The sequence below is a fragment of the Mytilus californianus genome, unplaced genomic scaffold (genome assembly GCF_021869535.1).
Source record: "Mytilus californianus isolate M0D057914Y unplaced genomic scaffold, xbMytCali1.0.p SCAF_7, whole genome shotgun sequence".
Taxonomy (NCBI): Eukaryota; Metazoa; Mollusca; class Bivalvia; order Mytilida; family Mytilidae; genus Mytilus; species Mytilus californianus.
In genome coordinates this window covers 63,285,947-63,298,287 of record NW_026262723.1, presented here as the reverse complement: position 1 = coordinate 63,298,287, position 12,341 = coordinate 63,285,947, and positions in this window count along the sequence as shown.

Sequence of the window (12,341 nt, the reverse complement as noted above, 5' to 3'; positions counted from 1 at the left end):
AAATCATACATATGTTTAACTCCATCACATTTTGTATTTGTATGTTCAAAGTCAGAAGCCTGTAATTCAGTGTTTGACGTCGGTTGCTGTATATCATATTTGTTTTTCGTTTCTTACGTTTGTTTATAAAACACACCGTTGGTTTTCTCGATTAAATTGTTTACAATTTTGTCATGCCGTGGTCTTTTATAGCTTATTAAATGAACAGACACAATATATCAATTTAATCATTACAAAACTCATCTGCCAATATATGAATTCACTTAAAGAGTCATTTGACACAGAGTTTGTGCTGGGGACAACTTTTAATTTACTTACTTTTTCCTTTGCAATCGATATTTACTTTCACACATTCAATTATTTTACTTGTTGTTTTGTTGGTATCGTCTACTATCATCTGATTAACGTACATTTACCCATTCAGAATATAAAGGTCATTACGAGATATATAAATAGTTATATTACCTAGAATAATCTATGAAGATTGATGGGTCAATCAACGCTAAAATAATCCGTGTCTTTAACAACCAATATCTTGAAATATCCATTTCGCATTACAGTACTTGTATATATTTTACCGTTTTTAAACGTTTTGATAAAGACAATTTTAATAATGAGTAATTAAGGTATTTCCTTTTACTATAAGGAAAGACCTTACTGTATTTCTTCTAGTTATTATTATTAGGTCTTTCCACTTTTCTGTGGAAAGACCTATTGATTTTGTTCTGATTATTAGGTCTTTCCACTTTTCTGTGGAAAGACCAATTGATTTTGTCCTGATTATTAGGTCTTTCCACTTTTCTGTGGAAAGACCTATTGCTTTTGTTCTGATTTATTTTTTTTTTACTTCTTCCGCCACTTTTATTTCATGCGGTTTCGCAAGATGTCGCTTTGATGTTTGGTATACGATATCGCACAGTATATGCGCCTTTGAAATTAACCCTGCTTAACCGAATACTTTTCTCTGTAGGAGTTATCTCCCCGAACACTGTTTTCCTTTGTTATTGCATCTTTTCCGTAACCGTAAAAAAAAGCGACACATTTATTTTACCAAAGTGACATTTTTAAACATGAAATTGACAATTATCGCCCTTATCTTAGGCAATAATATATAGAAACATTTATCTATTGAATCAGTATGAAGATACCCATGCTTGGACGCAAATAGTAACTTTGAGTAAACCAGAAGTAGCTTCCCATCAATTATTTAGAAAATTGATGTGGAAAGACCTTCAATTGATCTCTGAACAATTGGTTTTTAACTTATTTTTTTTTCTTCTTCCGCCACTTTTATTTCTTGCGTGTAATTTTTGTTTCGCAAGATGTCTCTTAGATGTTTGGTATATGATATTGCACAATTTATGCACCTTTGAAATTGACCCTGTTTAACCGAATACTTTTCTTTGTAGTAGTTATCTCTGCAAACACTGTTTTTCTTGTTATTGTATCTCCTCCGTTACCAAAAAAGATAACCACAAAATTCTTTTTCAAATTTTTTCGTTACATCATCAGAAAGTTTTGGCTGATTTAGATCGCAGCGATCCAGTGAAATCTCATAGGAGTTATCTACCTTTTCCAACTAAATTTGTCGTCATGTTTTTGTAACTCATAAACCGTAAGCAGTATAAACCTAGATTCTTATTATTTGAGGTCCTTTGGTCCTAACTAAGAAAATGAGGTCAAGGTCAAAGGTCAAGGTCGTGTTCTCAATGTTATCTTTGGCTTGTTATTGCATTTTCTCGGATATTTTTAATGTAATATATAAAAGAACCTGTGCAAAATGTTTGTTTTTTGTGATGAAGATATGATACATTTGGTCTGAAACAATCCAATGACATCTTAAAGGAGTTATTGCCCGTGAAATGTTTAATTTCCAGGTAAATTGATTATATCTCCGGATTGGTACATGATAAAGCCATAAGGTCTTTTGCAAAATGTTTGGGACATATGACCTTGACAAATATCAACCGGAAGTGACCTTGAGTGAACCGGAAGTAGTTATTCTTGCACTTTTTTTATGGAAAAGTACATAAAAACCATATATTTTTTAAATGGGCATACATAAACCTATCATTATAGACCGAAAGTTAATTTCGATAAACCGGAAGTAGCTAATTATCTCCCTTCAAACAGGCAAAAGCATATAGAAACCCGATATTTTTGGAACTAGTGTAAAAGCAGCTATCGTTTGAGACCGATAGTGAATTTCTAAACCGGAGTTGACAATTATCTCCCTTATTTTAGGCAAAAATATATAGAAAGCATATGTTTTTGGATTTAGTGTGAAAGAAACTATCAAATGAGACCTAAAGTGATATTCAATTATCCGGAAGTAGCAAATTAACTCTCTTATTGAAACTAAAAGTATATATAAACCATTTATTTTTCGAATCAGTATGAAGAAACCTATGATTGGACGATGATAATTACTTCTTTTGAAAACCGGAAGTAGTTGCTTATCAATTATTCAACTATTTAGAAAATTGATGTGGAAAGACCTTCAATTGTTCTCTGAACAATTGCTTTTTAATTATTTTTTTTTTCTTCTTCCGCCACTTTTTTTTTTGCGTGTAATTTTTGTTTCACAAGATGTCGTTTAGATAATTGATATATGATATCGCACAGTTTATGCGCCTTTGAAATTGACCCTGTTTAACCGAATACTTTTCTTTGTAGGAGTTATCTCCCCAAACACTGTTTTTCTTGTTATCCTATCTCCTCCGTAACCAAAAAGGATAACGACAAAATTATTTTTCATATTTGTTTTCGTTACATCTTTAATTTTTTTTTTATCTGATTTGGATCGAAGCAATCCGGTGAAATCTTATCGGAGTTATCTACCTTTACCATATAAATTTGTCGTTATGTTTTTGTTACTCATAAACCGTAAGCCGTATAAACCTAGATTTTTTTATTTGAGGTCCTTGGGTCCTAACTTAGAAAATGCGGTCAAGTTCAAAGGGCAAGGCCATGTTCTCAATTTTGTCTTTTGCTTTTTTTGTATTATCTAAGATACTTTTAAAGTGATATATAAAAGAACCAGTGTAAACTGTTTGCTTTATTGTGATGAAAATATGATACATTTGGCCTAACACAATCCAATGACATCTTATAGGAGTTATTGCCTCTCAAATGTTTTATTTTAATGTAAATTGATTATTTCTTCAGATTGGTACATGATAAAGCCATTAGATTTTTTTTGCAAAATGTTAGGTTACATGACCTTGAAAAATATCAACCGGAAGTGACCTTGAGTGAACTGGAAGTAGTAATGTTTGCAGTTATTTTATGGAAAAGTACATAGAAACCATATATTTTTTAGATGGGCATACATAAACCTATCAGTTGAGACCGAAAGTGACATTATATAAACCGTTAGTCATAGATATAGCACTAATTTCCTCGTATCAAGGTACAACACCTGTGTGTTGGTGCAAGAAGTGTATGACATTATATTTTATAAAAATATGGAAGGAAAGACCTTGATATTGTTCGTGAACAATTGACCTTTAATTATTGATGTTTTTATTATTAGTATTATTATTATTATTACATGTTTTACTATGTCATATACTTCAATTTTTATAGAAACTCTTCTTTCATATAATATATACCGCCATTTCCTACGGAAAATACCTGTAGCAAGTCAGGAATATGACAGTTATTTTCCATTCGTTCCGTTGGTTGATTTTGTCAGTTTTATGGACTTTTTTAATATTCCTTGGAGTTCGTTATTTATGTTATACTTTTTTATAATAATCTCCATCTTATAAGAAGAGCGGCCGAAGAAACCAAAGAGATATTCAGATTTATAACTCGAAAAAAAACCTGACAATGCCATGTTAAAAAGAAAAACGACCAATAAAACAGCAGTTTACAAACCTCAATATAGAAAACTAAAACGATGTAAAGTAGCATTACATACCAATTGTAGCTAATGAATTGTATATGATATTTTTAACTAAGGTTAATACAAAGTCAATGACAGGTTAATAAATTGGAATTTCTGATTCTGATGTATGTAGTTTACAGTCCATTTTCCAACGAGGAACTTAGTTTTCAATGTTGAAACTTTTTGAAAAAAGAAAAGAAAATAACTCCTTTTAAAAAATTATTTACCTCTGCATTGTTTTCCTATCAAATTATAATTAACAACACTGTAAATATAAGAAATCCGACTTTAAAGTTAATACAAAAATAAGACACGACACAACATTACATTTTAATATATGGCATATATTCCAAGACTTTAGGACTGAGATTATACACAAAGATGGTAAAAAACCTCGAAACCATCATTGCCTTTCCAAACGAAATGGTACATTAGTGACAAATGACTGCAACTCTTCAAAGATGTTTATTTGTGAAGGAGGCAAGTATTTCAGCACGATTTTAATGTTACTTTTTTTAGAGATAGTTTTAAATGCAAACACACGTATACATGTACCGTACATAATCACTTAAATTTCCGAAATCATCCTTTCAGTACTTGATCTGTGTGTTTCTTTGTATATGTTTTCAGTACACAATTCCATTTAATTTCTATTGAATGAAAACCAGTTTGGTGTAGTTTTAATTATCTTTGAGTATTCATATTGTCAAATATTTAAAAATTTACATAAACAAAACGATGTGTGCAAATATGGTAGGATGTATTTTCACAATAACAATCATTACAGTTTTTTACTCTAAAAGAGTGAAATGTGTTATTATCCAAAGATTACTATATTGTAGGAACCATTGGAAACACGACATGGAGTAATGCTATTTACACATGTCTACGCAATAATGGATTACTTTCAAAAAACGAGGTTGACTTCCGATATAATTGGGATTATTGGTTACCGTACTTCAAATATGAAGAAGGTAGGTTATGGATTATACATTTTGTACATTACTCTATACAAAGTCAGAACTTAAATCACATTGACAGCTGATCTATATAATAATTCTTTTAACTAAATCAGTGGGTACAGGTTCATATACATACAGTGTATACAATTAATACTGCAACTTTTGTGCCTATTATGACATATTGAAGGAGGTCTTTTAATATTTCTTAGTTTACTTTATAAAAGAGAGGCGGAAGATACCAACGAGATAGTCGAAAACGCACTGACAATGCCATGGCTAAAAACGAAAAAAGACATAAAGACCTAACAAAACAGAACAGTAATAGGTAAAGAGAATAGATCCGACGCAAACTTCAGATAACTAAAATTACTCATAAATAAACTAATAATAGATACTAGGATTAAAATATGTACGCCATACGCGCGTTTTGTCTACGAAAGACTTCTCATAAATTATATCAATTGAAACCCATACAACACTAGTACTTCAGACATAAGTATATCTGGTTAAGTTGGAAACAGAAGCTAGAAATTTATTACATGTTTATTTCATTTAACCATAAACAGGACATTGTAAGTCTTGAAAAAGAAAGAGAAAAAGGCGAACGAACTGACAATATTCGTTATTTATGTTTGCATAGTTACAATTACATTCCTAAATATTACTGTCTGAAGTATATAATATACAAATGAAAAGGTTTTGTATGATGCAAAAGAGAATATTTATCAAGTTAAGTGAACAAAGGTCGAGGATTTTAAAAACTTTTTGGCACTATACGACCTTTAATAAAGAACAAACCTCATACCGTATAAAAAGCAATAAACGACCTCTAAATGACATAATATGAACCGTTTTAAAAGAGTAAACAAACGGTCTGTCTGATGTATGCTTACAATAAAGAAAAAAAATTAAAAAAAAAAGTGTACAGGAACAACTGAATTGAAGAGACCTGAATTTGGACAGGCAAATACAGAATATAGAGGGGAAAAACAGGTTTGTAAACGCTAAAACTAACCTTACCTTGAACAGTGGTGTAATACCGCAACATAAAACACATTTATAAATCAATTGGAAAGGATAGACTTATTAGATCAACACAAGTCATACATAAAGCTCTAGCAAAAACACAAAGTTGCTTAATCTGTGACTATGATGAAATGATGATTTTTTTCACGTTAAGACAAAGCAAATGAACAGTGTGTTGTGGTCGTAAGGAACGATAATTCTCTACCACTGACCTACCAGTTCAGACCATGTTTGGATCGCTTGCCTGTTTTATGCAAGGACAAAAGCTTCCCAAGTAAGTCTATATTTCAAGTTTGAATCCAAATGATAAAGTAATTCTTTCTAAATCAAGGTGAAGAGATTTGGCTAAATTATTATTGTTTGTCCATTTAATTTTTTATCATAAATTTGCATTGTTTGTTTGACGGCTCTGCTTGTTTTTAATTTGTCCTTTTATACAGGCGTCTTTTGTGGAAGACAAGTTCTTTGAACCTTATGTTTTTGAAGTTTCATAACGTTAAGGTTCGTTGATCGAGCGGGCTGCGGCTCTGTTGAGAGTAATGAGACAATTGCAACCATCCACAAAGGCCAATTGAAATAGATGTATACGCATATTGAATTGTGCTAAACAGTTTGTAAAAAACTATAATTGTCTCGTATTCATATTTTTAAAAAATTTAGTACCTTGCAAAATGGCTAAGCATTACAAAATGACAGAGTCAAGAGCATGAAGAGTAAACTTGGTTTTTTACATATCTGAATCAAATGATAAGGTGACAAGAGACCCACCGAAATCTAAATGCAGTCGTTTTGAAAATTTAAATTCTATATAATCTATTAGGTTTAACCTCTCCATTTTCATTACAAGTATTCCATACAGTGCAACAATAATCAAACAATGGAGGAATATATATAGACACTGAATTATATTACAGGAATGTACATAAGTAAACTATTTCGTATCTTTTCGTTTGATGTGTTTAAGCTTTTGATTTTGCCATTTGATAAGAACTTTTCGTTTTGAATTTTTTTGGAGTTCGGTTTTTTTCTAATCTTACTGTTTGTAATATGTTGACTCTATGTGACATTGTATAAGACATCTGATATATTTACACTGGATGTTAAGCAACCAGAAACTGATAATTGATGACAATCTTGTGGTACACCAGTTTTTATGTATAATTGTGTATAAAACTAGCATAATTGACTATACATGTTGAAACATTCCTAAATGAATTTAATGTACAATTCGGAACATTATAATCAAAGCAATCCCATGATTAACCAAACCAAAAGCTTTCTTCAAATCTAAATATATAACCCTAGTTATGTATTGATCTCAAAATGTATAAAGGTGGCATATTTTTCTAATATTATGAAAAATAGATGGAATACTGCATTGACCTCGTCGTCCGGAATTTGGTTTGTTAGATGTTTCATTTGGTTATATACTACATCATGTACTACTAAGCTCCTGTATGATTTATGTGTAATCTCTTTAAAGTGTTGAGTTACAGGGTGTAAGAAACTTTCATATTTGCATTTACTGTTTAACGATCCATACACCTTGAATGTTTTATCATACCAAATAGGCACAGACTTTTTTTAAATTTTCTAACGTAAAAACATGATTTTCGCGCAAAATGTGAGAAGACAATTAGATAATCACGTTTACAGGATCAATTGAAAAGAGATTTCTCTTAAATTTGCGCTCACGGTGTTCAAACTTTTTACGTTTTTATTTCAAAAGGTGTGGTGGAAGACAACTACGTAAAGATATTATACAAATGACAATGAAAGTCTTAGAACCTGTTTAACAGGTCGGCTTATAAAATTTTTTTGCCATGTAATGCGAAAATTGAATTAATCATTCCCACTTATAAAACCATAAAAAAAATGGTTTTTTTTTTCGTTGTGTCATATCACTATGGTTATGAAACCATACTGTGGAAGTGTAATTTCAGTTCTGGCAAATGTGCAATATGAGAGCTTTTAAAGAACATCAATTTTCGTTTCTTGAATGCCACAAATACTATTTTTTTATAATCATACTATTATTAGAAAACTTAAATACAAAATCTAATTTTTCTAAAAAAAGTATAAAAAAATAAGCACAGTGATCTATATTTTATTTTATAATTTTTCAAGATATTATCTCAATCTTTTAACATTTTCTGAATCGTAAAATTTACTTAATCATTGGGATGCTATTCCGAATCCCATTAAACTAAAATACATTATTTAGAATTTTGCCAGACCCTCTTAATGTTTGTAGGTCATACAATTACGCCAGTATTTGTGAATCGTGGTAGTCGGTTTTCTGGAGACTCAACGCAAACAATTTTCGGTAGAAAAATTGAGACTACTTTAACAAACAATTCTGATGTACAAAGACTTGGTATAGAGAATGAAGAAACTGGTATGATTTGGTTTAAATCCGAAAAATACTGGACGCAACACCGAAACATACACTTTACAAGAATAAGAAAGTGAAGAAACACTTGATTAATCATAGCCTAGCCTTACAAATGCACAAAATTTGTTTGGATTCATTTTCTATCAATTAGATACGTAAATTAGATAATAACTGTTGCGATATGTAAACTTATAATACGCTTAAAAGAAAAAAAAAACACTGGAAATTCAAACTTGGTTGGAGGGTACGCCAATGCAAACATCAACAAAATCCACTAGTGCTTGGCAACAAATGTCAGTTTTTGTGCCTATATTGCAGATTTTAAAATGTCTTAAATATAAACATGCACATGACAAGATACTACACACAAGTTGCTTGTTAAACCAAATATTTTAGTAAATACAGCAATATCCTAACGTATTTAAAAAAAAATATGAAATAAATAAATTTTGTATTAAGAGGTCCTTTATATTGAGATTTTGCAACACTTGTTTGTAGTTGAAAATTTTGATCACAATATGTATAATATAGGTATAAAGGATGACTTGTATAGACTGATCTATGAAGTAGGCTGGTATTTCACATTTTTATGATGAACAATATTACCTAAACTTACAAAATCATGCCCATTGTTGGCAAAAGAAAGTTTTGGAAAGAATCGTTTCTTCTTTTCATCTTTCATCATCGAACCCTAACTGCTTAAATCTGCACATCCATTTTAATTGCAGATTTGTGTATAATTGCAGATTATTGTATCATGCATTGAAAATTTGTGTATTATGAATTGCAGATTTGTGTGTCATTACACAATTATGTTTTATTGTAGATTTGTGTATCAGAATTATTGCTGGAGGCGCTGCATTCTTTTCAACCATTATTATTTTTCTCTTGGTCATGTAAGTTCAAAACTAATCCATTTATGCATCGCTGAATGAACTAAAGGGCCTTGTCAAAATGTAGGGGTATAGTGGTCAATTTTCGCTATCATATAGAAAGGGGAATATTTTTCTAACAAAACTGGAAAGGAGGATTTAAGTTTTTGTAAGAATTTATAGATTTTCTTTCAACAATATGAAAAGAATAAAGTGTTTTTGTCGAGTAAATGTACATTAGCATAATTACATATCTTGTTGTATTCAACATCTCAGCCATCAACTATGAAGTGTTTTCGGTCTGTCTTTATGTTCTTAAAATCTTTCAACCGGACTATCACTTTGTAATGTTAGAACCGATCAATAAGTTGAACCCTAACTTATCAAGTCTTCTCCCTGCTTTCTACTGATTAAAAAGAAAAATAAGTGTTTCTATCATGAAAAACACATATTTATTAATTACATTCCGATTAATCGATAATAAGGTTTTTTTTCATCTTGATATTTAAAAAGAAGTAGATGCTCGACAAAATATAAAACTCTTAGGACTCGTTCGTTCCGCTCACTCGACAAACAGTTCATTTTGTGACTGGCAGTTTAATATTTGACTGTATTAATATTCAGGAAACCTAATAATCGATACTTACCATAGTAGTTTATGATCTTTTAAATGGAAAATCCGTAAATTGTATAGTTCATACAGCAGATTATTAAGGGCTGCGCCGTGAAGATATGATACTCGCCTATCCAGTAATCTTTATTAAAGGTATTGTTTAATACCTTGCGCAAGTAAATCTTTCATGTCATACTGGAATAATTGAGCAAAATCAATTTTCGAGTCTCATTTAGATCATATTTGATGCTTTAATTATTTTGCAAATAACAATGTTCTTTTTATTTGATCAACTGTGATTATCAAAAGATTTGTATAATTTTAGGATATAAACTTTTTTTTAACTTTTTAGCTGGGATTTTACGAATAATTAAATGTAATCAAAAGAAATATGATCATTTGAAAATATCAGGAGTAACTATCCACAATTTGTCAAAAGAAGCTGTTTTGTATATTCATATTCAGCATAGCAATGATTTAAGTATCCAAAACATGTCAAAAGCAAACATTGATACGGCGGAGCATTACAAATCAATAACAATAAAATCATGAAAACAAAAGATTAAAAAAGTAAGATGATACCAAATGGGCAATATCACGTACAAAAGAAAAAGGACGAAAAGACTTCATAGCCGACTGGAAGATGTTTTTTTTTATTTTTGCTTAACCCTACGAGAAGCTTCACCGGCTGAGTGGTGTAAGAAGTTCATCTTCAGTTGTCAGAAGCAAGTTATTAGCGATCGCCAGATTTTCCGGCTGAAGATCAATGGTTCTCTTCAAGCGTTACGGCTTCCTCAACAAATACAAACTTGTCGCCATGATATAACAAAGATTGCTGAAAGTGACGTTAAACACAAAACATAAAGCAGTAACCATACAAAATACTGATAATGATTTCAAAATTCAAAGATTTCCGAAAGGGTGAACAATTCCAGATACAAAATCTATGGAAGCGACTATATGTTCGTTTCATATAGAAAGGTTTCTACAAACAAAACAAATCCACAAAATGACAATAACTGCCCATTTAGCTGTTTCGGTTCTCATACATCTTTGGCTTTCAATTATTTGGCTGATGAAGTTATATTGTAAATCCAGAAAAGCGCTATGGACGCATACAATTTATTAAGTGTTGTTTTCATTTTTTGTAAAGCACTGGGTTGATACCTCTTCTGGTGGACTATCAGTCTCCGATGGTATCATCAGAGCCAATACTTCGGTACTGACATGATTTATAACAAACCTTTCAAAAGATGTCCGTTTATAATGTTTTAAATTATAAAAATCTCAGGTTTTAACTCCCTTAAGAAAAATTGACCTTAGATGGAATCGGCTAGTTTTTTAGATCCTTTTTTAACATATAGCTATTCAACTGTTTCGATACTTATCAATCCTTGGCTTTCAAATATTTGTCTTTTGATTTTCCTAAGGAATGTAAATCTAGAAAAGCGCTTCGGACGCATGGAATTTATAAAGTGTTGTGTACATTTGTTTTCAAACGCACTTGGTTTGTCTCTATCATAATTGATATTCATTTGATATACTTTAACGTTGTAATGATTTGACATAAATTGTTTTATTTTTTAATATTGCAAAACTGATTTATTCAAGTTTCATACTTTTCATTGATACTCTAAACTGCTCAGTTGGAGTTCGTAATTTTCTACATAACCACCATGGTTCGCTCATCCCTACTCATATTTATCCTCAGATTTTGTCAAACATATTGAATACAAAAGCTTTACTGAATTTTCCAAGGTGTATGTTCAATTCTAATAATTAAGTATGATTATATGTCAACTCAAATGTATGATTGATTCAATCGTGTGTTTTCTTCGTAATGCTCTTTTAATTATTTCATTTCAAAAACCATTTACTTGACATAACCTCTTTCTGCAGAAATCTAGCCTTTTTATTGTATTAATTGTCAATAAAACCCAATGAAATGCGCAAGTTAAGAGATAAATTTAACTACGGAGTGCTTTAAAGTTTACAATGTCGAAGTTATGTGACTATCGAGTTGTCGTTGTGTTCCGTTTGCACCAATACACATATAGTCTGATTTTTTTTCAGTGTCTATATCCAAAGAAGAAAATTAATAAAAGTTTATTTCACATCCTTGATAACACGACAGGATGAAAACAGCTATAACGAAATACCAGATCAAAGATCAGAAACTATTACAGAGGAATATTATGATGAGGTGGTACCATTATCAGAAATCCCTGTTTCAGGATGTCCATATACTGTCCAACAGAACATAGAGCATATACAACACATTGATACAACTGGATCTCCTATTCTCTCTAGCATACTAGAGACAAGTGAAGGCCACTATCAAACAGTCGCAGACTAAATTGAAAATTTCGCAACACTTTTTGTAAATATTCACGCTTCGAATATACGCATGGTCATGCTAATCTATGTTTTACGTGGACTGCGATTTATTTGATCATATATTTTTGTAGCTGACACAATTTATCATTTTCTTTTAGTGCACCCTATGAGGTTTCTTTTTATGTAATTAATACGTTAACGAAGGAAAAACAACTGTATGGAGATTTTTTAAACAATGTATGAG